The sequence below is a fragment of the Sarcophilus harrisii genome, chromosome 3 (assembly GCF_902635505.1).
Source record: "Sarcophilus harrisii chromosome 3, mSarHar1.11, whole genome shotgun sequence".
In the NCBI taxonomy this organism is placed as follows: domain Eukaryota; kingdom Metazoa; phylum Chordata; class Mammalia; order Dasyuromorphia; family Dasyuridae; genus Sarcophilus; species Sarcophilus harrisii.
The window spans coordinates 104,695,682-104,723,079 of NC_045428.1; positions in this window are offsets into that span (position 1 = coordinate 104,695,682).

Below are 27,398 nucleotides of genomic sequence, written 5' to 3' on the forward strand. Positions count from 1 at the left end.
AAAACAACATGATTCCAGGTAATCATGACTCCAAAACTGATCTTATCTACTATGCCATATTGCTGATTTAGTCTGGCATATTTAACCTTATTATGTTGATTCTTCCCTATGCACTATGAATGTTGGGTGTGGTTGGGCAGAGAGAAACTGAAGAATTCATTCCTGAGGCCCACAGGGAGTAGGCACTGATAAAGATAAGTTTAGCTCCACAGTCCCAGTCAGAAATCCAAATTATATCAAACTTCTGAGGTCCACCCATCTTGCCATGTCCTGTCAGAAATCCCAGTCATGTCCCTGAAGTTAAATTTTCTCTATACAATCTACTTATGGACATGCCATACTCACTGCCTTCCTCCAGGTCTGTCTGCCACTGGCACACAGTCTTTTGCTAATTTTCTTTTCTCTCTCCCCTGTGCCACATGGTATCTTATCTAATCCCACTTTTCCTCTGTATATCTAACTAACTTTTTTAGGGTGCTAAGTCCTTTTTTTGGGATGTAGCCTGCAAGTAAAGGAATGCCCCTGTCTCATATGATGCTCCTTTCTACTAGGTAATTTTGAGTTCTACTGACAAACTTATCTTTTATATGCTCTCCCATTATATTTCTATTGTATCCCATCATTTTGGCTGTAACATCTTCCCAAAATAATCTACTTTTTGCCAAAGAGAATGGACAATGTGAATTCTTCACTTGATCGAACCCTGACATTTGGTGCCTACCATCATCTGGTATCTACATCAGCCACATTAACCATGTCCATTAGATTTCTGAAGCTCTTGTTAAAAATGGTATTATGCCAGTGATTCCCACAAAGCACTAAAATCTTCATTACCGTATTCCTGCTAAAATTATTTAATGATGCTTTATACACATACATATGATTTATATACAAAAATAATGCCTTATACACAAAATAATTTTCATTTTCCCCTTTTTGTTTTAAACTTTCCAAATTTCCATTTTTGGGAAAAGATTCCCAATAAACTTTTAGGAAACATTTGGTTTACACTTTTTTAATTTTTTTCTTTGTCTGGTTTTTAAAATTTTCCCAAAACTTCTTTTTAGTTTTCTAAAATTTTATTTAAAAAGGATAAATTTTACAAAAAATTTTTAAAAAATAATCTTTTATATTCCTTATTTTACCAATTTTTGAAAATTTTTAAATTTAAATTTGGGGGAAAGGAAAAGAAGAGGGGGGGAACAAAAAAAAAAAAGAAAAAAGCAGGGAAACCAAAGACAAAAGGTTTTCCCAAAAAAAAAATTAAAAAAAGCCTTAAAAAAAAAAAAAAATTTTCCTTTTTTATTCCACAAAGAAAATAAAAAAGGGGTTGGGAAAAAAAAAGGGAGGAAAAAAATTTTTTGCATTTTTTACTCCTTTGTTTCTTTTGGGGTCTCAAACTTTTAAATAAAGGGGCCCATTCACTTCCCTAGATTTGGAGGAGATATGGTAAAACAAAAAGTTTAAAGGGGGCCAAAAAAAAGAAAAAGGCCCGGGAGGGGAAAACAAGGCCGGGCCCGGGCGGGTTGAGACCCAAAGAATAAAAGGAACAAAAACTTTCACAAAAGGGAAATAACAAATAAGCAACAAAAAAGTTGCATAATTTAAATCCTGGTTTCAAAATAATTTCTTTCTACAGTTCAGTTCAATTTTAAAAGGGTTTTATGCTAAATTTGGGGTAAAATACAAATTTTTTCTGGCTTATTGTTATAGTTATTTAAACTTTCTTTGTTTGAGGATACTTTCTAAAACTGGCATTTAAATTTTAAAAACCCAAAATTATAAAATAAAGAAAAAAATTGAAAGAAAAAATCCAAATTTAAAAATAATTATTTTGTTAGTTCCATTTTTTATCTTAAAATTGAAAAAACCCGAGTGCCCGGTTATATCCAAAATAGAAATTTTGATTTAGTTGTTTTTTGGCATCTCTTACAAATATATTAAACTATATTTACTTTGTGGTTTATTTTCTCTTCATCTTTTGCACTAGGATATTAAACTATACACACATGCACATTCATATGCACGCAGGAAAAAAGGAAGCTTTGGAAGATAGTTAAAGCAGCAGGAGGTTCGTAGGTGGTGAGTGGGTCGTGAAATACTCACCTCATTCACTCATAAATAAATATAGTTGGGAAGAATCCAAATTTTTCAGAATACAATAGATTGTCTCTAATGATTTGGTATAAGTAGCTGAAATGGAGACCATATGCATAATTAGAGATGAAAGAACAAGAACATGCTTTCCTGAGTTAAGAATACACTTGGATCTAGTAAGATCAGGGCTTTTAATTAAAATTCAAACCTTCTGGGACTTAAGCTTTTGTTATTTTTGGCAATATGTAATGTTTTATTTCCAAAGAAAAGCATGAATGTCTCATGAAATAGCTACATTGAGCAAAACATATCATATTATCATCTAGTTACCTTCCAATGGTTTCATATGGCTGGACTTTGAGGGCCAGGCTACATTCCTGTAAAGAGCTGAAATTCTTTTTTTTTTTTTTTTTTTTATTAAATAACTTTTTATTGACAGAACCCATGCCAAGGTAATTTTTGAACATTTCCCCCTCCTTCTGTTCCGACCCCTTCCTCTCCCGCTCCCCAAGATGGCAAGCAGTCCTATACATTTAAATAGATTACAGTAGATCTTGGTTAAATATTGTGAGAACCGAACAGTTTTCTTTTGTTGCTCAGGGAGAATTGTTTAGAAGGTATAAATAACCTGGGAAGAAGAAAAAAATGCAAACGTTTACATTCATTTCCAGTGTTCTTTTTGGGTGGGTTTCGTTCATCCTTGATTTGAAATTGTTGATCTTGTCTTTGTTGAAAACCACTTCCTAGAATACATCCTTAACAGTATCGTTGTTGGGTATAAATATTTCCTGGTTCTCCATTTCGCTCAGCACGTTCATTGGTCTCGCCAATCCTCTCTGTATTTGTCCTGCTTATTTGACAGAACATAATTTCCATAACATTCTACCAATTTACCAACCATTTTCCAATTGATGGGCATCCATTCATTTTCCAGCTTCTGGAATCAAACAGGGTTCAAAACATTTGGCCAATACAGGTCCCTTTCCCTTTTTTTAGTATCTCTTTGGGGTATAAGCCCATAAAGACTGTGGACGGGGTTGCAAGTTTGATAACTTTGGGATGCAATGTTCAGAATGGCTGGATGTATAAATTCCACCAAAATTATAGTGTCCCAGTTTTCCCCATCCTCAAATTCTATTATCCCCTTTTCATTCTGGCCAATCCAGGTGTATTATCCAAGTTGTCTTTTTGCATTTCTCGATCAATAGTGATTTGGAACCTCTTTCATAGAGGTAATAGTTTTAATTTCATCTTGAAAATTGTTTTCATATCCCTTTGACCATTTATCAATTAGAATGGCGATTTCTTATAAAAGATAGTTCTTTATATTTTTTGGAAATAGGCCTTTATCAGACCTTGACTGTAAAATGTTTTTCCCAGTTTATTGTTTCCTTCTAATCTTGCCTAATTACTTTGTTTGTCAAAATTTTTCAATTAATTAATCAAAATTTTCAATTTTGTATCAATGATCTCTGTTCTTCTTTGGTCATAAATTCCTTCCTTTCCACAGGTCTGAGGTAAATATCCATGCTCTTCCAATTTTTTTATCTCATTCTTTTGCCTGATCTAACCCATTTGATTATCTTGGGTCTTTTAAGGGTCAATCCTAGTTTCTGCCAACTAATTTACAATTTTCCCAGCAATTTTTGTCAAATAATGCATTCTTATCCCAAAAAACTGGGGTCTTTGGGTTTGTCAAACACTAGAAATTAAAGTTTTGGCTGTTTTGTCCTTTAACCTAACCTTTCCATTGATCAATAGTTATTTATTAGCCAATAAATAGCACAACCACGCCTTATAATATAATTTTAGATCTGATAAGCTAGGCCATTCATTTGATTTTCATTAATTCCTTAAATTCTTGATCTTTTGTTTTCCATAAGAACTTTGTTGTTATTTTTCAGGTCAAAATAGTTTTTGGGAAGTCTGATTGGCAGCACTAAATAAATAGATTAGTTTAGGTAGTATTGTCATCTTTATCATTTTGCCCAATCCAAGAGCATTTAATATTTTTTTCATTAGTTAGATCAGACTTAATTTTTGGCAAGGTTTTTGGTTTGCTCAAAGTTTCTGGTTTTCCTGGAAGATAGATTCAAATTTTTATATATCAGTAGTTACTTTAAATGGTATTTTTTTGTAACTCTGCTGTTGGTTTTTTAGATATTAAGAATGCTGATGACTTATTGGGTTTATTTTATAACCAGTAACTTTGCTAAAATTGTGGATTATTTCTAATAACTTTTTAGTAGAATCTCTGGGGTTCTCTAAGTTACCATCATATCATCACAAAGAGTGATAGTTTGTTTTCCTCATTGCCTATTCTTTTCCTTTAATTCTTTCGCTTTATTCCAAAGGTTTCTAATACAATTTAAAATATGGTGTAGGGGAAACCTTGTTTCCTCCTGTTTATTGGGAATGGTATTTGTTCCATTACATAGTGTTTACTGCTGGTTTTAAAAGATCATGATTATTTTAGGAAAAGTCAATTTTTTTCCTTACCTGGTTTTAATAGGAATGGATTTGATTTTATCAAATGCTTTTTCTCATTGGAGATGATCAATGGTTTTTTAGTTTGGTTATTAATTCCAATTTGGTAGTTTTCCTAATATTGACCAGCCCTCATTCCCTGGATAAATCCTACCGTCATGGTGAATTATCCTGGGGAATGATTTTTCTGATCTTTTTTCTTTTTTATTTGATTTTAGCATCAATATTCTTGGGGGATTGGTCTATATTTTCTTTTCTGTTTCCCTACCTTTTGGTATCAGTACCATGTCTGTGTATAGAAGGAATTTGGGGAAATCCTTCATTCCCTATTTTATCAAATAATTTATATACCATTAAAAATTTTTTTAAATGTTTGGTGAATTCACATTAAATCCACCTGGTCCTGGGGGATTTTTTCTTAGGGGTTTTTAATTGCCTGTTCTATTTCTTTTCTGAAATGGGACTATTCAAACAATTTACTTCCTCCTCTGTTAGTGGGAAGTCTATATTTTTGATGTTCCATTTCACTTAGGTTATCAAATTTATTGGCATGTTGAGCAAAATAACTCTTTATTATTTCTCTAATTTTCTTCATTGTGGGAAATTTCTCCTTTTTCATTTTAAGACTACTTTTCTTTTCCTCCTCCTTTTTCTAATCAGTTTTAAAGGTTTATCAATTTTATTGGTTTTTCATAAAACCAACTCTTGTTTTATTTATTAGTTCAATAGTTTTTTTTAGTTTCAATATTATTAATTTCTCTTAATTTTAGATTTCAAGTTTGAATTGATTGGGGTTTTTAATTTGGTCTTTTCTAGTTTTTAAGTTTTTTCCATTGACCTTCTTCTTTTTGTTCAATAAGCCTCTAAGGATATGTTTCCCCTTATTACCCTTTGGCTGCATCCCAAAATTTTGGTATGATGTCTCACTGTTGTCATCTTGGTGGAAATTTTGTGTCTATAATTTTCTTTTCCCCAATCATTCTTTAAGATGAGATTATTTAGTTTCAATTACTTTTGTTTATTTACCTACTTTTTGTTGAATGGTTTTATTGCATTTGATCAAAAAAAGCATTTCTTTTTTTCACTTAATTTTGGGTCTTTATGTCCTAATATTTTCAATTTTTGTAGGTTCCATGAGCTTGAGAAGAAAATTTCCCTATCACCATTCAGTTTTCTCCAGGATCTATCATCTAGTCTTTCTAATATTCATTTTCTTTAATTTCTTTCTTTTTGTTTTTGATTTGATTTATCTAAATTGGGGGAAGATTGGTCTCTCCTTTTATAGTTTTGCTGTCTATTTCTTCTCATAACTCTCTTAACTTTTCCTTTGGAAGGAAATACCCTTGGGCTTTTATTACTTTGCTTCATTGTCTATATACTAGCAAGATATAGTTTCCTTCTTATCTCTTTTGATTAGATTAAATTTTTGCTTTTACTTGATTGAGATAGATGGTCCCCTCTTTTTGATTCCCTGAAGCATAATAGATTCTTCCAATTTACCCCTTTACTCATGTATTCCCCTGTTTTAAATGTGTTTTTTAAACAACATATTATAGGGTTCTATTTTGATCCAGTCTTATCCTTCCTCTTTAGGGGAGTTCATCCTATTCACATTTAGGTTAAGATTATAATTCTTTTTCGCCACCCTAATATCCTCAGATTATGCTTTTCTTTTCCCTCCTTCCCCACTTCCTTGTTAAACATTGGTCCCCGCGTCACCCAGCTCTTCCTCTTTATTCCCTCCCTCCTCCCTTTGAATCCTTCCTTTTTGTTTTTTTTACTCTTTTTTTCCTTTTTCATTTTCCCCCACTTTTTAATGGGTGGGGAAGATTCTTAAAACAAATGTCAATTATTTTTTTTCCAATCGAGAGAGTAAGATTGCACAATATTCCTCCCCCTCTAAGTTCCCTGATATGATGGCCTTTGTCATCGTTCATGAATTTCCCTCTTTTTTTCCCTTTCCCCTTTTTCACACTATCCCTTTTATTTCTTCCTTTTTTTATTATATAAGTAAAATCAAATTTCGTAATTTTATGTATATCCACAACAAAATACAGTTCCAAGGTTCCCCTTTTTCTTGTCTTAGTCTTGTTTTTTGGAGATCAAATTTTTTTTTTTTCTGTTTTTTTCTTTAGAAACAGATGGGGTTTGTTCATTAAATGTCCATTTCTTCCATGAAAAAATGCTCAGCTTGATGGGTGTTTATTCTTGCTGCATTCCAATTCTTTTGCCTTTTGGAATATCAAATTGTTCGATTTTTAATTTGAGGCAGCCAGATCTTGTAACCCTTTGGTATCTGAATTTTTTCTGGGTTTAGAATTTTTTTAATGAAAATTCTGAAGTTTAAACAATATTTCTGGTCTTTATTTTGGGTCTTTTAGAAGGTGTTTGGTGGATTCTTTTTCCACGCCTATTTTACCTTCCAGTTCAATACTTCTGGGAGTTCTCTTTAATAATTTCGTAAAATAGATTAGGCCTTTTTTCATCATATTTTGGGTAGTCCGATGATCCTTGGTTTTCTCTCCTTGATCTATTTTTCCGGTCCTTGTTTTCAAAAATTTTGACATTTTTCCTCTTTCATTTTTTTGGTTTTGTTTGTATTCTTCCTGTCTCAATGGCCAATTTTTATTTGTTCAGTTTGATTTTTGGTTATTTTCCCATTAGCTTTTTACTTCTTTTTGTATATGTCCGTTGAGTTTTAAAAAGTCATTTTGCTCTATGGAATTTTTTCATTTCACAATTTTTTTTTTTTTTTTTTTTTTTTTTTAGTAGTTATTTTCTTTCTCCAATTCAAATTTGTTTCCCCTGCATTCGGAGTTCTTTACCTTTTCCAGTTCATTTCAGGGGTTGTTTTCTTTCCTTTGTCAAATTTTTCTTTAGGAGTTATAGCTTTCTGTACTCTCTTGCATAGCTTCTCTTTCCTTTCCCCATTTTTTCTTCTGTTCTCTTTTGGTTTTAATTGTCTCTCTAAAGGCCTTTTGTATTGGGGACCAACAAGTCTGGAATTATCTGCTATTAGTCTCTTCAGGGTTGAAAAAGCTTTCTCTTTCAAAAGGGAAACTACAATTGTCCTTTGATTTTCACTCATTTTTTAAATTAGGGTCCCTTTTGGCCAGGATTCCAGCCCTTGCAGAGCAGGAGAATGTATGGATGGGTAGCTGTCCTGCTAGCCAGCTGCAAAAAGCAAAGGTACGAGTCTTTAAAGAGTTCCCCCCTAGTAATCAGGCCTGAGGGCAGAGCTGGGAAAAGTGCCTGCAAAGAACCCCCCCTGGGATAATGACTGCCCTGGGGCTAATGGACAGGAGGTTTCACTATCCTAAAAACCTGCCCTGGGGCTGGGGTTGCCAGTTGAGCAGTAATGGTTTAGGGACTGGAGGTGCCGCTCAGGAAACACAATCCCGTTGGGGAGTTCTTTGCCCCAGGCCGGCCCCCCGGCCTGTGCTGATTAGAGGCTGCCCAGGCTGTGCCTCCTGCCTTTGGGTTTTCCTCCCCCAGCAAAAGCCCTGCTGCAGGATGTAGCTGTGGGGCGGTTTCAGTCTCCGAGTCATTTCCGGTTTTTTAGACAGCCAGTGTTAGGTTCTCGTTTTTTGAGGACCCTCTGTTTTGGCTTTTTTCCCTCTGCCAGTTTACTGTTTGTAATAAAGGCAGAGCAGTTGCCTATAAATGGGTTCTTCCTTTCTAGCCCGAGTCACCCCAGCCCTTGGTCTTCTCAGGACACTAGCCTCTCCTGCCTGTGCCTGTTTCCTCCCCTCAGGAAAACCTTTCCTGGGTTCTTCCCATAACCAGCAGGTAAGTTGTTGCTTCGATCTTCATAATTTAAGCGGAAACTATTTCTGAGGCGGAAAAAAGTTGGTTATGAGGGAATGGGAGGGCCAGAAAGTCATTGTGCCTTCTCCGCCATCTTGGTTTCCCAAGAGCTGAAATTTTAAAAAGGGTGTTGAACACAACAAGCCCTCACTTTACCATTGGACAATAACTCTATTAGCATATGTTTGGAAAAATGGCCCTTCTCACTATTTCCTGCTAGCTCAATCTTTTGGTGTATACAAATAATCTTAGGAGGAACTAGAGGGTGGAGTGAGACAAGCCAGTCTCACTCAGCCTCAGGACAAGGAGGAGAAAAGTGTGGAGATTCTGGACTCTAAATCCTTGGCAAAACTCATGGCAGTTTTGTCCATCTTCCTCATTTCTCCCCTAAAGACCAGGACATCTTATCCCCCAGCTGTTCTTCAGGCCTCCAGGGATATTCAGACTTTACTTTTGCCCAACATTGAAAAAGACCCTTATTTCACTGAAGAAGTCCCAGGTGACGAAAAAAGGTGGTATTTTAAAGACAAACAGAGCTTATTTTGTTAAGATAAACTATAACTCATTTTCTATAAATGGGGCAGAATAGAAAAGATTCCCCTAACCCCACCCAAAAGCTACAGGAAGCAAACTCAGACTGATAAAGAGACAGTTTAATTGTAACTTAGGAGCAGACTGATGGATTCGTGGATACACTAGAATGTACATCCCCTTGGTTCCTCAAGGAAGAAGAAATAGAGGCAGATAATTGGAAACTACTAGGAGATCAATTATGTGAATATTATAATGATAATGGTCCTAATTCAATCCAAGGAAACATTCTATATATACAACATAATACAATTGACCTTAAAGAATCCCACAATTTATAGAAAAAAGAAAAGTTTTAAGAACAGCCAGATGAGGAAGTGTGAGGAAAAATGAAGAAGATAAAGAACAGATTAATGGCAATATCCCCAGAGGACTTGAGGATTTAAGTGAACTTGGAGGGTGGTGATTCTCACTCTCACAGCTGAGCTTCAACTCTTCCTATACCTGAGCAGATCCTTGACACTCCCTTCCCCCTCCCCCCCTTCAACTTTACCTTCAGGGATGGAGGGAGGAAGAGGAGTGGGAGGGATAGTGATAACCCCAGCATCTCCCCCACCGGCAATCACCCTCTCCTCTGACTAGATTGCAAAAGGCACTACTTAAAGCCACAGAAGAAGGGCAGCATACAGCTGATTTGAGAATAGAAATGTATCCTGTGATTCAACAGTTTAACTCTTCAGGTCAAGAAAGTAGAAGATACACTTCTTTTGATCTAGAAATCCTCAAAAGACCTGAAAAAGGCTTGCACTCTTTATAGGGCTACATCATCCTATGTTAAGATATTATTACAGAATTTGGCTTATGAAGCCTTAACCCCTCATGAGTGGAAATTTATAGTGAGTACATGCTTAGAACCTAGACAAAATTTGTTATGGCTTTCTGAATATAGTGAGCTCTGTAGGATACAAGCCCAATGAAATAGTCAAAGTGGAGTTAATCTATGATCAACTAACAAGTGTAGGTTCTTATGTAGAAATTTCAGTACAGATTAATTACCCCATAACAGCATATGAACAAATTGCTTCTACTGCTATCAAAGCATGTTTTTTTTTCCCCCCAAGTAAACAGAAGAAAGGAGAGGCCTTCACAAAAATAGCACAAGGGTCAAATGCACCCTTTGCTAATTTTGTGGGGTTGCAGACAGCTGTCATATGAACTATTGGTGAAAATGCATCAACAGAAATTATGATAAGGCAACTTGCTAAAGAAAATGCTAATGAGGTTTGTAGAAGAATTATATTAGGACTACACAAGGATCTGAACATGGGAAGATAGGGTCCCTTTTGGCAAGGGACTTCCAGAGAGACTTGTCAATGCTTTCAATATGGTAAAGTAGGGCATCTGAAAGCTCAATATTGGCATGGAGACAGAGTGAGAAAGCAGGGTCAGGGAGCAAGACCCAAAATCCCATATCCAAAATGCAACAGAGGCTTCCATTGGGCATCAGAATGTAGACTGATTCAGGGAAACGGGGTGAGGGGCCCAGGCCCAGGGCCCAAGGCAAAAAATACTTGAGGCATGATGGTAGCCAAGGCTATACCCAGAGAGTTTTTAGAAGTTCAATACCCAGACATGATCAATCAGCCAGGAAGCCATCTGATGGAAGAAAGGGATTACACAATCAATCAGCCAGGAAGCAACCTGATGAGAGAAAGGGAATACAATTGGGGAGAATAGAGTTGTATACAGCTGGGACAACCGAGATACCCCCTGGAGAGGTGAAATCTGTTCCTCTCCAGTCTATGGATCCCTTGCCTCCCCACACAGTAGGCTTGATCATTTCACCTCCTGAGAGCATTTACAAAACATGTCCATCCATACACTGATGTGGGAAACTGGGGAATGTGTAGATAATACCCAGTCACTAAAACAGGCAGACAATGTATGACATCACCCAGGAGAAGTAGTAGCATCAGGTTTACTGATACAGACTCCTAATAGGCAATCTGGTGATAGTCACTCAGATTCTGACTCTAAGCAACAGAATCCAGGAATATTCTAGACAGCAGCTGTGACCAGGTGACTGACCTATGCTCACTATCTATATAAATGGCATACAATTAGAAAGGCTGGCAGTAGCAAAGAGCTGTAAACAAAGCAGATATCCCTCGGTGGGGGAACAGGGTGCAGTTAAACAAATTATGGCACATAAATGTCATGGAGATCATTGTGGTGTAATAAACAATGAATGTAATGAATACAGAGGTGCAGGGGAAGACATACAAGAACTGATGCAGTGATGATGTCTGCACAATCTGGAAAACACCACCCATACCACCCACAACAATGTGAATGAAAAGAAAATAATCACAACTATTTGCTGGAGACAGAATGGCCAACGAGAACACCCCCTTGAAGAAATGAGGGATGATGAGATTAGAACTGCTGTTCATAATGTCAGACTTTTTGCTGTATTGGTTAGTTTTGTGGAAATTTTCTTCCTTTATTTCATATTATAGGGGATGGCTCTCTGAGAAGGGATTGTCTTTCTACACAAGAACACTGAAAACTGGGGAAATTAAGCTGTTTAGAGAAGAAGAAAACAGTGAGAAATATAAGTGATCTAAAACACAAAAAAATAAAAATGTATTTTATAAAAGGGGGGAGGGGAGAAACATTAAAACAAAGTTGGTTATTCTTCCTTAGCCTAAATCTAAATTCTATTGTAGAAATAGTCCCATCCTTCTCTCCCATTAGACTCTTGGAGTTGGGTTTCCCTCACCTCAAAGTGCTCCTTGATGGAGATGCCCCCCACAGGAGGCCAGACCTTGCTGAACAGACATAGGGCCAGCTGCCAGGAGACTGGCAGGAGCTCTGGGGCCAGAGCACCACCTGTGGGATATAAAGGGTCCTTCAGCACTTACTTTAAAAAACAAAAAATTGTAGGGAAGGCCAGGTAAGAGGCCCTGGTCTCTAGGCACTCTCCTACTAGCTCTCTGCAGGGGTTGCTGCCCCTGTGCTGGGAAGAAGGGGTGCCAGACTGGGCGGCAGGAAGGATACTTGAAAGATTGGTAGACACAGGTCTACCTGTCATTATCAGTCATTAGATCATACAGTCATAAGAGCTGCCAACTAGCCCAGTCACTGGCCAAAGATTAAGGCAGACACCTACATGTCTGGCGTAGGAGGATCAATAGCAGCTGAAGTTAGTGCTACCCTTTTGAGATGGACTTTTGAAAGCAAAACAGTTTTTACTCCTTTTTTAGTTGAAAAATCCCCATCAATCTGTGGGGAAAAGACATTTTACAACAATTAGGATTACAAATGAATACTTCAATTTTTTTAGGCAGGGCTGATGTTGAAGGCCTGCCAATACTTTCACCTGTTCTCTATCCAATGGAAAACTGATACAACAGTGTGGATAGAACAGTAGCCCTTAGGTAACGATAAAATTCAGGCCTTATTAGATATAGTACAGGAGCAACTTGACCAAGGACACTTACAGATTTCTCTAAGTCCCTGGAATTCCCTTGTATTTGTTGTAAGAAAGAAATCTGATATAAATAGACAATTTTCAGATGATGAAATTAAAACTATTTCCACTCATATGAAAGAGTGTTCCAAATCACTATTGATCAGAGAAATGCAAATTAAGACAACTCTGAGATATCACTACACACCTGTCAGATTGGCTAAGATGACAGGAAAAAATAATGATGAATATTGGAGGGGATGCGGGAAAACTGAGATACTGATGCATTGTTGGTAGAGTTGTGAGCAAATCAAACCATTCTGGAGAGCAACCTGTAACTATGCCCAAAAAGTTATCAAACTGTTCATACCCTTTGATCCAGCAGTGTTTCTACTGGACTTATATCCCAAAGAGATACTAAAGAAGGGAAAGGTACCTATATGTGCCAAAATGTTTGTGGCAGCCCTGTTTGTAGTGGCTAGAAACTGGAAAATGAATGGATGCCCTTCAATTGGAGAATGATTGGGTAAACCGTGGTATATGAATGTTATGGAATATTATTGTTCTGTAAGAAATGACCAGCAGGATGAAGATAGAGAGGCTTGGAGAGACTTACATGAACTGATGCTAAGTGAAATGAGTAGAACCAAGAGATCATTCATTATATACTTCAACAGTGATACTGTATGAGGATGTGTTCTGATGGAAGTGGATTTCTTTGACAAAGAGAAGATCTAACTCAGTGGAAATTGATCAATGATGGACAGAAGCAGCTACACCCAAAGAAAGAACACTAGGAAATGAATGTAAACTGTTTGCATTTTTGTTTTTCTTCCTGGGTTATTTTTACCTTCTGAATCCAATTCTTCCTGTGCAACAAGAGAACTGTTCAGTCCTGAACACATATATTATATCTAGGATATACTGTGAGATATTTAACATATAGGACTGCTTGCCATCTGGGGAAGGGGGTGGAGGGAGGGAGGGGAAAAATGAGAACAGAAGTGAATGCAAGGGATAATGTTGTAAAAAATTACTCTGGCATGGGTTCTGTCAATAAAAAGTTATAATTATTAAAAAAGAAAAGAAAAGAAAAGAAGAGAAAGAAATCTGGAAAATAGAGGATGTTGACTGATTTAAGAAAAGTAAATGAAGAGATAGAAACTAAGGGAACTCTTCAGCCTGGACTTCCATCTCCTACTCAGTTGCCTAGAGAATGACTTATGTGGATTATAGGCATTAAGGATTGTTTCTTTTCTATCCCTCTGGATAAGAAGAATATGAAAAGATTTGCCTTTTCAGTGCCCAGTGCTAACTTAACTGAGCCTTATAAAAGATATGAATGGACAGTTTTGTCACAGGGAATGAAAAACAGCCCTACTATGTTGTCAAATGTATGTTGTTGCTGCTCTTACTCCAGTAAGAAAAGCATTTCCAAAAGTAATGTTATTACATTACATGGATGTGTGAATAATTAGATGAATTATGATAACACTAACAGAAATGATGGAGTCAGAAAAGATCAGTTCAGGTTTAGGCATGATGAAACTGAAGTATAAGTGGTGCATTTATTTAAAGATGCTCTGTAGAAATTTGAGGCTTCATGACATTCATTTATGCCAAAATTACAGCTGAGTCATGACGGCAAATTAATTGCGAAGGAAGAGGTTGTAAGAAAAAAGAGAGAAAAAGGTTGAGAAACAAGGCTTGGGGGAAAACTCATTATGAGGAATTTGGGAAAAGATAAAAAAAATAAGGAAAATCTGTCTAAAAATAGGAAGTGAATGAATTATAAAAAAATCATTTACATTCGAAAATAGAAGTGTGTTGCATGTGAAACATAAATAAGAGAATATCTGAAAGGAGCAGTGGACAGCAATACTAAAAATTGTGGATAATTTGGGAAAATAATGAAAAATTTGGGGAAAATTGGGATAATTGGCAAATATTTCAATAAAATGAAGTGGTAGGAATTAGTGTAGTTTAAGAGAGTAAAGAGCAAAATATAGTTTAAGAATAGAAAATTTAAACATCATTTTTCTTTTCAAAATGAGGGAAACACATATATAGTAGTTTAATAAATTTAATTTGGGAAAATTAGACATTTTAGTAGCATATGGGAGGAATTTAATTAAGAGGAAATAGTAATTGTGTCTTAGAAATCTTGTATCTTTCTGTGACCAGAAGGAAGAAAGATAAGAGTATGTTTTGGAACTTAATAGTCTTGAAGGATAGAAGAGAGGAAGTATGGATGCTTTCATCATTTTACCTTGATTTTCTCAATTAAGAAATATTATGTCATGTTCTTTATAATTTATGAGATTCATCTGCTTAAAATTTAAACATGGAACCCACATAAATAAGTGATTATATATATATATATATATATATATATATATATACATAGAGAGAGAGAGAGAGAGAGAGAGAGAGAGAGAGATAGTAATGTTAGAATTAAATAATTCTGTTTAGGAAGAATAAATCTGAGCATCACTAGCTTAAATATTCAATGTTATTTTGCGTGGCTTACCCTGGAAATTATCTGAGATATTTAAATAACAATTTAATAACATCATGATGGAGGTGGGCCTAAAAGGTAATCTTAATTCAACCAATCGCAGATGGTTTTCTACAAAAAGAGAAAAACTTATCCAAAAACCCTAATGCCTAACTTAGAAGTCTAGCATTAGAACAAATATAATAGTAGAGAACAGAAAAATTTATTATGCATGATGTAATTTTGACATACAAGTGTCTTACACATGCCATGTTTCATGTTGTTTACAAGTAAAGTATCATTAAATATTTTCTAATATTGTTATTGTGAATATAGTTTACACAAGTCCTAGAAGCTTAGTTGCAAAAATATTAAACAACACAATGAAAAAGAGTAGCTATATTTTATGTTGTTATTATTATTGTTTTGTTAATGAGAAATTTAGCCCTTCTTTTATATGTTAGAGATCCACATATAGCTCAGGTCATCTCAGTTCTATCTGATAAGCCTCAGATGGCCTAACAATGATGGCTATGTTTTTACTGAACAACTAATTGGCACCCTTATGATGTCAAAGTCAAGATAGTCTGGATTGAAACAGCCTTTTCCCCATAGGTAGTTGTTCAAACTTAAGCCTAAGGCATAGTCTCTGAGTATGATAAAGAATGCTAAAGAAATTGTACATATAAATAGCAGACTTATCATCATGGCCTGTCAAGCTGGCATCTCTCATGAGTATTGAATTCATTTTAAAAATAGAAAGAACTATATAGCATAGTAGCCACAGAAGTCACTCTAGAAAAGATCATAGGTCTTGAAAAAAGATATATGAAAAGCACATTAGAGGAGAAATAAGGCAAAAGTAAATATCTTTTAAAAGCCCCAATTTCACTTACATTCGAGTGAAATTCATGGTCCTGAAGTAAGTAGTCTAGACCATTTTCCCCCAAGTAACTTTTCCTTGCCTTTTATACAAAGCTAGCAAGGAAAGATCCACCCATTCATGGAGGACCTTGAATAATGTCATATACTCACCAGGTGCTCAATAAATGTCATTTCATGATGGTATTTGAATAATGTTACTGCTAGAAATGACAGATGTATCCATGGAATATAGCCTGCTGCCTTGAATCAAGTCTGACCCTTCTAAATCTATTGAGCACATATGTTTTCTCTTCAGTCATCACAAAACAAAGTGAAAAGAAAATTGGTTGTTTCATTCAACAACCTTTCCATATGAAATCTTGGGATCCTATTTTCTAATTTCATCTTTTACAAGTGTTAATTGTATATTTAAAAAGATTTGCAAAAAGAATAGTCCAAGATATATCAATGATAAATATATATATTTCAAATGATAAAATATAATTGTTAATAATTCATCTTTCAGTTTCTTAAATGAATATATTACTCACTATGATAACAGTAGTGATAAATTTTTCAGAGATTTTAAAGCACAACAATATTAACACTTATTTCAAGAGTATGACTTTTAATGTGAATATTTTAAGAAATCATTTATAATAGAACCTATATATATGGCTATGTGTACATGTGTGTGTATGTACACAAGTTTATATATGTGTATATATATATATATATATATTTTTTTTATATTTTTTTTTTTTTTTGTGAAATAATTGCTCAGTTGAGTGATTTTAAAAGGGTTGGGCTTTAGCTTTAAATATAGAATGGTGGTATCTTATATTCATCATTAAGAATAAATATTTTAATAAGTTCTACACTTACCATGGTCATTTAAAAGATATTTTTAGACTTCTTGACAATGTGGGAAGGAATTTGATACATTTCATTGTTATTATATATTCTTTAAAAAAGTTTAATTAATACTGATAATGTATATAAAGGATAGGGAGTGGACGTATTATATGGTTATAGAAAACTCAAGGAAAAGAGAATTACCTATCTGATTGTAGGTAAATACCTTCTTTTCATCTTATAGTCTTACAGAGCTGTTTATATCACTTACCCAGGGTCAAATATCTGGTATTTATCAGACATGGGATTTGAGTTTGATTCTACTTTGGCTCTAATGCCAGCTTTTTGGGTACTACATCAAGTTAAAAATATAAAGAACTTTGTACTGTACTCCTATTTTAAACAGATTTATGTAAATTATTTTTGAAGAGATAACTAGATCTTATACATAACTGTCCTATACATAATTGAAGTTAATTTAAAATTACCCAAAAATGTTACAATCATCAGGAAAAGTTGGAAAATTTAAATGAAAAACTCTATCAAATTTCTACTTGAGGGAAGGATGGTACAAGGACATTCACGTTGACATGAAATAATTGTCAATAATTGTGCTAGAAAGTGGATTTTGTATTGCTTTGATTTTTTTTTTAATGCCAATCAGCAGGAGAAAAGGATCACAATGGGAAATTCTACAATTCATTCCCCGAGTATAGAATTGTCCTATATTATCAGCTGAGACTGAGAATGACTACAGAATAGGAAAAGATGCCTGTTGAACTTGAATAAATAACTTTTTAGCCTATACAAAAAACCTTTTTTTTCCCCTAGGTACTTTGTTCCTAACAAAAAGATGTTCTGGATAATATCTCTAAAATTGTAAAATATATAATATATGCTAGTGTTGATTTGAATTTGCTATATTATTCTATGAAATGTGAACCAATCAGAGCTCTAAGAAAACTGTACATCTTTAAATGGTCAGCCCCCAAAAAAGTATTTATCAGCATGTTTCCACTTTTCAGTGGACTCTGACCTTGTATTTCAATACAACAATTTCCCATTTTATGTTTCCTTACATAGCATTCATAGATGAAAATGAACCATTAATCATTCTAAGCAGTCTTTTACAGTATCTTTGCAACAAACTCACTTCACATTTACACAACATGGCTTTTTATATGCAAATAAATCTCCCCAGTTTTCCAAGATGTCTTCTCTGGCAATGGAAGTGATTAGATGTTGGCATTCTCAGTAGCAAGCTCCTGACAAGCTGATTATCCCCCTCTGTGCTTGCAGCAGTCACAGACTGTAATAAGTAAGAGGCTGTAAATTCTAGGGACCACTCATTTTCCCATTTTACTGTCTGCAGGAACTAGTGAGAGCTTGAACCCTCCAATTCTGCCCTTTGTGTAAGTTAAAATAATGCCCTAAATCTTTTTTCTCCTTAAAAACATGATTGTGCTACAGAGAATGATTCTAAACAACACAGCATATTTTGTTCAAAGGTCAAATTAGTTTCTTATTCTACACACCCAACAATTTTAGGATTTCTGTGTTTTTGTTAGCATGGGAAATTCTGAGATAGTCCCACCACGGATATGAGTAGTCTTGCATTACCCAGTGGTCTTCTGTCATGGTGTTTTCTTTCAATACTCAGTTGCTATGACATTTTGCATTATTGTTCTGGGCTCAAGGACACAAAAACTTTGAGGAAAAAAATCATGAATAGAAACATTATTCTCAATAATGGCTGATCATGCAATGTTGTCAAAGTGTTATATGATAGTAGGTCTTACAAAGGAAAGAAAAATAGAAAAAAAGGTAAATTATTTTCACTTTGTTGTTTTCTATCTTACTGTGTTAATTTAGACTTAGAATTACTATTTTCCATTGCAAAAATAATACTTCAGCATTGTTTTATAATGACAAAATAATATATGAACATAGAAGTAATATAGATTAGTTAAAGGCACTGTTCACACATAAAGAGGACAAATAATAGTTGAGCTTGCTACTCAGAATATTCTTTTTTTGGTTTTAATGAGACAGGTATATATTTACTGCTTTCTAGGTGATGTGAAGGAGGAATAGAGTTTCTGCAGAAAAGATGTTTTTTCTTTATATTTTAACATTTAGGAATCTTAAAAAAAGTATGTAGGCAGAAGTTCACCGGTTGGTCTTCCCTAAATCCAGAACCTTTTGCTCTCTTTGTATATTATTTTTAATCTTGAATAAATTACATCTATGTAACACTGAATAACCTAATGCATTAAGATAATTTATTAAAGGAAACAAAGAGTTATCAAAAGTTTACAAAAATATAGTGAGGTAGAGTCTGATAAAATCTAGAACCAAAACTTCAGAACATTGAATAAATCTATCAAAAAATAAGTTTGTGAAATCTTCATAGTATAATATGCTGGACTTTGACAGTCAAGTCTTCAAAGAGTAAAACTTCTGTTATTTTCAATATTATTTTTAAATGAAATTATTTAATAAGATTACATCAATGTAAAATGGATCTGAATAAGTCATTGAGAAGACAATAGAATGCATATGTCACTTAGCTATAGACCCATCAATAATTTGTCCTATTGATCAATGGACATGCTTTTTAATCCCATGTGACCTCTATGAGCAACTCATATGTTGTATGTATATAAATATGTATTTACTTTAGTTGAATCTCTATTATGTTTCCAACACTTTTTATTTTTCTTTTGTTCTGGATACTTTGCTCCTAACACAAGATACCCTGGATAAAGTCTCAGAAATTGCAAAAGGTAAATAACATACCAGTGTTGATTTAAATAATATACATAAATATATTCCTTTTCATCTATATAAGGTCATATTACATTTGTATGTCCATGTTTTTCTGAAGATGTATAACGTCATACTTCATAGGTTCAAATCTTTCCACCAAATCATCATTTCCTACATTATATCAATATTTCAACCTTATACAATCTAGTTAGTTTAAATAATCTAAAACAATATGGATTAATGTCTGACATGAAGTATGTTTCTCTATTTTTGTCTTTTGATTAAATTTATTTTAGCTTTAATAATGAAATAAAAGATTATTATCCCTGCTTTCTTTTTCTAATAAAATCTTTTCTTAATCATTATTATGTTTGTGTACATTTCTTATTTCCTATTCTAGCTGACTCCTCTGCTTTATTTCTACCCACACCCCTGCCTTGCTATTATTTAACCTATTCTGCCTCCAAAGACTCCTTCCTTATCCTCTTTCTCTACTCTTTGCCCCTTTTTTTATCCAATTCTTTTCCACACTTTTCAGTCATAAACCCTTACCTACAAAGATAACCCTACCACTTTGTTGAGAATAAAGCCATTCAACATAGGTCATTATTTAAATACTTCTAAGTATCTGAATGCAACTAAATTCTTTTTGCCTATTGGCTTAAAGAGGTAACTTTTGTCCTTTTCCAGATTCACTGTTTCATTTGGACTCAAGATCTTATGACTTTCTGTATCCTATAAGTTCTTGTTTTGGAAATTTTTATTTCCTTAGACTTCAGATAAGACTTCATAAATATTTTCTTCTGTACTTTTCTTGTTGAATATAGTGTCAAAATTGTTAGTGTGTGTGTGTGTGTGTGTGTGTGTGTGTGTGTGTCTGTATAATATCCAGATGAGATTTTTGAACATCTTGAGGAAAGGAACTTTCTTACATTTTTATTTCTTCATCATGTCACAGTTGACTCCTAAGCATGGAAGTTCACTCTGTTTCTGGAAATAAATCTTACTCCATTGTTTCCTTTATCTGACTGGTCATTTTCTCCCCAATCTGCATTGAAGGAAAATGACATTAGCCATGTCTTTATTCCTTTTAGGGCTTCAGTTCAGATATGCCACATTTCTCCCAACAATGCATCTTCATAAGTATCTTAGGGTGTTTCCAATTTCTTTTATAACATAAATCAATCTTTCTCTAAAAAGATAAAACAAAAAAGCAATAATTTATAAACCAGAAAAAAACTAATTGTACTATGTAGTCAGTTCTAAAGTGAGTATTATTTGTCTAATTTTCAAGTGTTTCTGTAGTTTATCTAATTTGTTTGCAAACTGAATGAACTAATCACATTTGGATTTTGTTTATTTACAGGAATGACTATTTTCTTGAACTTGTATCTATCTTTTCTTCATGATTAGGATAATGTCTATACTATATTTCATTCTGACTTAGAACCAAAATTCATTTGATTTTTGGAATATACTATTTCATTCTTTTTTTGTGGTGGTTAGTGCACAATAATTCTTTGTTATCTGAATTGCCTTTTCTTCACCTAAGAAGTATTTCTGCTGACTTTGTTAAATTTGCTAGTTTCTACAGAACTATTAAAGATTAGCCATATTGAACTATTTTTTAACTTCTGGAAGTATATTGTCCCAATCAATACTTTGTTTTTAAAAGTTCTAAAAGACTTTGTTTTCATTGTTTCTAGTACCAAAATATAGGTTATTTGGCTTCCCAGATTCTTCTGGGAGAACTTAAGATTCTTAAATTTTCTCACCACATCCGATCTTCAAGGTAAAACTCATATTAGTATAACATTCATGTTTTCTTATGGTTGTGGTTGATGGCTTCTATTCAGAAATATTTTCTCAAATCCAGCATTTTAGAAATTCATAAATGCTGTTCTTTTTCTCAGAGCTTCTACTTTAAAAAAGGGAAAAAACCTTTACTATTTATTCAATTTTTCTCTCTTGCTATGTGTTTTGTGTTGCATAAAGAACTTTTCTATTTTAAATAAAATTCTGATTTCTTATTTTAAAAGTTTACTTTTTTTTATCATTCTGGAGTTCCTTAATGTTGTTTTATGATATTTTGGTATTCAAAAACTTCTCTCAGTAACATAAAATTTATTTATCTTCTTTTGCATTTAAAAATATTTTAATGTTCTTTTCTTTTTTAAATTCTGAGTTCAAAATTCTCCCTCTCTCACATCCTCCCTTAACCACTGAGAAGGCAAGCAATATGATATCAATTATACCGGTGAAATTATGTATTTCCATATAGGCCATATTGCTTTTAAAGGAGCAAGAAAAATAAAAAAGTGAGAAACTGTACTTCAGTTTTCACTTAGACTTCATGAGTTCTTTCTCTGGCAATGGATAGCATTTTTTGTCATGGGTCATTCCTTTGGAATTGTCTTGGATTATTATTTTGATCAGTGCTTCACAATTGATCATCATACAGCATTGCTATTACTGTGCACAATGACATCCTGTTTCTTCTCACTGCTTTTTGCATCAGTTCATATAGGTTTTGCTGTGTTTTCCTGAAATTACACTCCTTGTAATTTCTTTCAACAGGGTAGTATTCTATCATAATTATATATTCCCTAATTGATGAATATCCTCTCAATATCCAATTTTTGTTATCACAAAAAGAACTGCTTTAAATAGTTTTGAATATATTTTCCTTTGATTTCTTTGAGATATTGACCTAAAAGTAGTATTACTGTATCAAAGAATATGCATAAGGTTTTTTAAAGTTAATGTAAAACAAATAGAAAATAAAAAGTAAAACATAGAAAAAGAAAAAAACAGAAAAAGAAAAGTAATTGTCACAATGTATATCAAAACTAAGAGATGATTCAAAATATGAACAACAAATTTCCATTTCAAAAATTTTTTCAGACCTATCCACCTCTTTTCTTCCTTGTTGTTTTTGTTCCTTTGTTCTATGCTGTACACTTTTTATTTTACCCCTTTTCTCTCCCCATCTTTCCCAAGAAAGCTATAATTAAGTACATCTTTCTATCTATCTATCTATCGATCTATCTATCCACACACACACAGAGGTATCTACAATCATATACATAGATGCATTTATTTTCATCTATGTAAGGCCATATTGCATTTGTTTATCCTCTGTTTTTCTGAAGGTGGATAACATCATTCTTCATAAGTTCAAATGTTTTAAAATCTACCAACTCGTTGTTTCCTACACTACATCAATATTCCAACCTTATACTATCTAGTTAGTTTAAATAATCTAAAACAATATTGGTTATTATGTCTTCCATGATGTGTAGTTTCCCTACTTTTATCTTTTGAATAGATTTATTTTAACTTTAACATTGTATGAGATAAAAAAATTACTACCTCTGTTTTTTTTCTAATAAAATATATTCCCGACAATTATTATGTTTGTGTGCATTCACTTTTTTTTTCTTGCTGATTCCTCTGCTTTACTTGTACCACTACCTTTTCTTGCTATTACTTAAACTATAGCACCTCCAAGCATCCCTTCCTTATCTTTTCTCTCTACCCTTTCCCTCTCTCTTTAGCCCATTCCTGTTAATTTATAACCCCCCTTTATCCATTTTATTCCTCCCCCTCTTATTTCTTTACAAATTGACTTATATACCCTTTTATATGTAGATAAATATAAATAGACACATGTCTCTATGTACATATATGTATATGTGTGTGTATATATATATATATATATATGAATGTATGTGTATTGTTCCCTCTTTAGTTCATTCCTGATATGAGTAGGATTACATAGCTACTAGCCTTCCTCCCCCATTTAATTCCTCTGTGTCAGTTATTCTTCTCATATCTCATTCATAGAGCATAATTACTTTTTACCTTTTTCTACACACTTTTGCTTTTTAGAATCACATCATACTCAGTTCTGCCTCCATCTTGCTTTCAAACTTTTCTGTTACTAATGACAATCTTAGACATATGTTTAACATTTCCACATATAAACATAAACTGTTTGTCCTTACTGAATCCTTTGAAATCAGTCTTTGATGCTTATCTTTCATTTCTCTTGGATCTTATAGGCTAGATTTTCTATTAAGTTCAGATCTTTTTTTGCAAAAAATCCTGAAATTCTGATTTCAGAATTTGACTATGAAGCTCCAGAAGGTTTTCCTCCTAGGATCTCTATTAGATAGTGATTGGCAATTTTTTGTTGTTATTATTGTTTCTACTTTCCCCTCTCATGCTGACATTTCAGGACAATTTTCTTTAATTATTTCTTATATTATTGTATTAAGATTATTTGTTTGATCTTAGCAGGTAATACAATTATTATTTTTCTTTCCCTTCTTGATCTGTCCTCCATACTGATTGTTACTATCCTCTATTTTTTTTTCATATCTTATGTTTTATTTTATTGTTTCTCTGTCTCATAACTTTTCTGGCTCCACCCTATATCAATTCTATTTTTTCAACTTGATTCTGGATATCCTGAACATGCTGATTTAAAAAAGTCTGGAAAGACTTACATACATATATCAACTGATATTGGGTGAAGTGAGCAGAATCAAATGAATATTTTGCATAATAACAAAAAGATTATGTGATGATCAACTAGGATGGACTTGGTTCTTCTCAACAATGCAGTGATTCAAGGCAATTTCAATTGACTTGATATTGAAAATGCCATCCACATCCCAAATCAGAACTATGAAGACTGAATACGGGTCAAAGCATAAATTTTCACTTTTTTTCTTTCTCATGGGTTTTTTCCCCTTTGGTCTGATTTTTCTTACACAACATTACAAATATGGAAATATGTTTAAAAGAATTGTACACATTTAACCCATATCAGATTATTTGCTTTCTTGGGGAAGGGGAGATAAAGGGGAGATAAAGGGAGAATAAAAATCTTACAAAAAGAAATTCCGAAAACTATCTTTACGTGTACTTAGAAAATAAAATAGCATTGAAAATTTTAAAATAATATTTTGGATCTCCTTTCCTAGTTCATTGACTTTTTTTTTATAATTTTCCTGGGGTTTTTAGATAGTTTTTTATTTTATTTTTTTTTAGATTTCCCTCAACCTCTCTCATTTGATTTTTAATTTTTTTTTTTTTTTAATTCTTCTATAAATTCTTTTGGGGAAGCTAAACATACCCACTGAGATAGGAAGGATTTTATTTTACTTCAATATCCTCCTCTGTAGGTGAATCCTGGTCTTCTCTATTCCTTTAGTAACTTTCTCACTTTTGGGTTCCTTATCCTTTGCCTGCTCATTTTTGTTTGTTTGTTTGTAGCAGCTTTTTTTTTTTTTTTTTTTTTTTAAATGGATATGGGGGATGGTGCCTCTGGCCTCATATTGTCCTTCAGTTTTCCTCTCTATCCCAAAATCAAGCCCAAAATCTAGCCCAAAATCAATCACTCTACCCTCCTGTAAATGCCTGCAGCCAGCAGCTTTCTTGCCCCATTGCTTCTACACTCACCTAAGTATGGTAGTTCCTTCTTTCATAGAGCCATATTTCAGCATCACAGCTAGGCCAGTTATTCCTGATCATCAGAAGTTCCTTTAGGATTCCCTGAATCAGATGTGTGATTCCCCACACTGTCTGGGAAGTAAAATTACTGTGCCTGAGGCCAAGCATACTTCTCAACCCAGCCAAACCCAGGGTTCACTGCTTGCTGTTTCAGCGGAACTACACTAGAGATAGTGGCATTTCACACTGTTCAAACTTCCATCCTGGTATCTTTCTTTATATCTTCTCTGATTGTCCCAGGAAAAACACCAATTTTTGCCCCAATTCTTATTCATTTACACTTCTACATGTACCCTAAGGCTCATTTTTGTCTTGTTTCTAGGAAAATCCAGAGATTTTGGAAGTTCTGGCCTACATTTCATCTCCTCAGAATCCTCTCTTAGCATTCTAAAAAATGGGGTAATTGGGGCCACAAGTTTAAGTAATTTGCTGATGCTTTAAGAATTTTCTACTCTTCATATAATTGCATGGATCTTTATTTTATGAAATGCTCATTAGCTTAAAAATAATTCATTAAAATGAAATAGAATACACACACATATACATATGAATTTTATTGATAGGTAATCAAATATTACCTTGAAGCAATAAAGATCTAACTTTCTTGTCTCAAAGGAATACATTTAATTTGGTCAGTCATCATGATCTGAATGTGGACACTGATATTGATTTTTTTCATTGTTTTTTGAAGAGTTTAATAATAAAAATAAAGTTGATCGATCTTTTCCCCCAAAATTTATTTTATTTTAAGAAAAAAATCAGAAAAAAAAAAAACAGAAAAGCACTACAGAAGAAAATGAGAACAAAAGAGAACATTATCAGGTGTCCAGCAGAATATCAGGGAGAATTCAAAATGTATAAAGAACAAATATCAATTTAAGAAAGTATATACATCAGTAGAAGAAATTATATTCATGAGTGTCCATCTCTTGTTTATTTCCTTGTAAATTGTTCTTTTGTTCTCTGCTGTGTACCTTTCTTACTTTGCTCTTTTTCCCCCCTTTCATCTCTCCCACCATGTCCAAGCAGGCTATAGTTAAGAATTTATTTATATATACATATGTAAATATATACATACACATACATAGATACACACAAACCTCCTTTTCATCCCTCCCACCACTCCCAAGCAAGCTGCAGTTAAGAAAAGACATATTTGTGTATACATATGTAGGTATATGCATACATACAGTCATTTACACATATACATACAATCTACACACACACACACACACACACACACACACTGCTGACTCCATTAAATTATACTCCATAACGTGGCTTACTATTACTTAACCACCCCTCACCCAGCAGGATCCCTCCCTTATCTTCTTTCCTCACCCTTGACTTTCCCATTTACCCATTCCTTGCTCATTATTTTATAGATTTTGGATAGATGCTATACCCTTCATAGTATAGAAGTAGTGTTGCCTGTAGAACCCATTCCTGCGGTGAGTAGGTTTTTCAGAACTACTTCCCCCTCTAATGCCTATGTATCTATTCTAACCCTGCATCTCATTTATATAACATGATTATACTTTTTACCTTAATTCTGTCAATATTTCTTTTGAGCCCAAATTTTAAACATAAAGCATTTATTTCCCTTGGTAAAAAAAAAAAAAAAAGCAAACAATCTGTCTATGCTCAAACAGTTTGTCCGTGTTGTTACTTAAAATTGTTCTTTGATACTGGCTCTTAAATGTTAAATTTTCTGTTAAGTTTGGATTTAATTGATTCAAAATTCTGAAAATCTGCAAGTTCATAGAATGTTAGTTTTTTTCTCAAAATTATAGACAATTTTGCTGGAGATGATATTTTAGGCTGCAAGCTCAGTTCTTTTGCTTGTCTATCAATATAATTCCAAGATTTGTGATCTTTTGCTGTAGATGACGCTATACATCTTATATAATTTTAATTGTAGCCCCAGCATATTTGAATTGTTTTATTTTCTTGTTTCTTGAAAATTTTCTTTCTGATCTCCAGGTTTCAAAATTTGGCAATAATATTCCTATATGCTTTCCACAAAGGATCTCTTTCATGTAGTGATTGGTGGATTTTTTTCTATTTTTACTTTCCCCTCATGTTCTATCTTCCAGGAAATTTTTCTAGGATTATTTCCTGTATTATTGTATCAAGGTTCTTTTTTTGGTCACAATTTTCAGGCAATCCAATTGTTCTCATATTTTCTCCTCTTGCTCTGTTCTCCATATCTGTCATTTTTCTTATAAGATGTTTCACATTCTGTTCTATTTTCTCATTCTTTACAATCTGCTTTGTTATTTCTTGGTCTCTCCTAGCTGCTTTGGGTTTCTCTTGCCTAATTCTAATTTCCCAAGAGTTATTCTCAAACTTTTTCTCCATAATCTTCTTGCTATTCTTGGATTTTTTTTTCTTTAGTTTTTTTCTCAATGTCTCTCATTTGATTTGTGAATTTTTTTGCGTTCTATAAATTCTCTTTGGGCATTTCACATTACTCTTTGGGAAAAAAGTTTTTTTTTA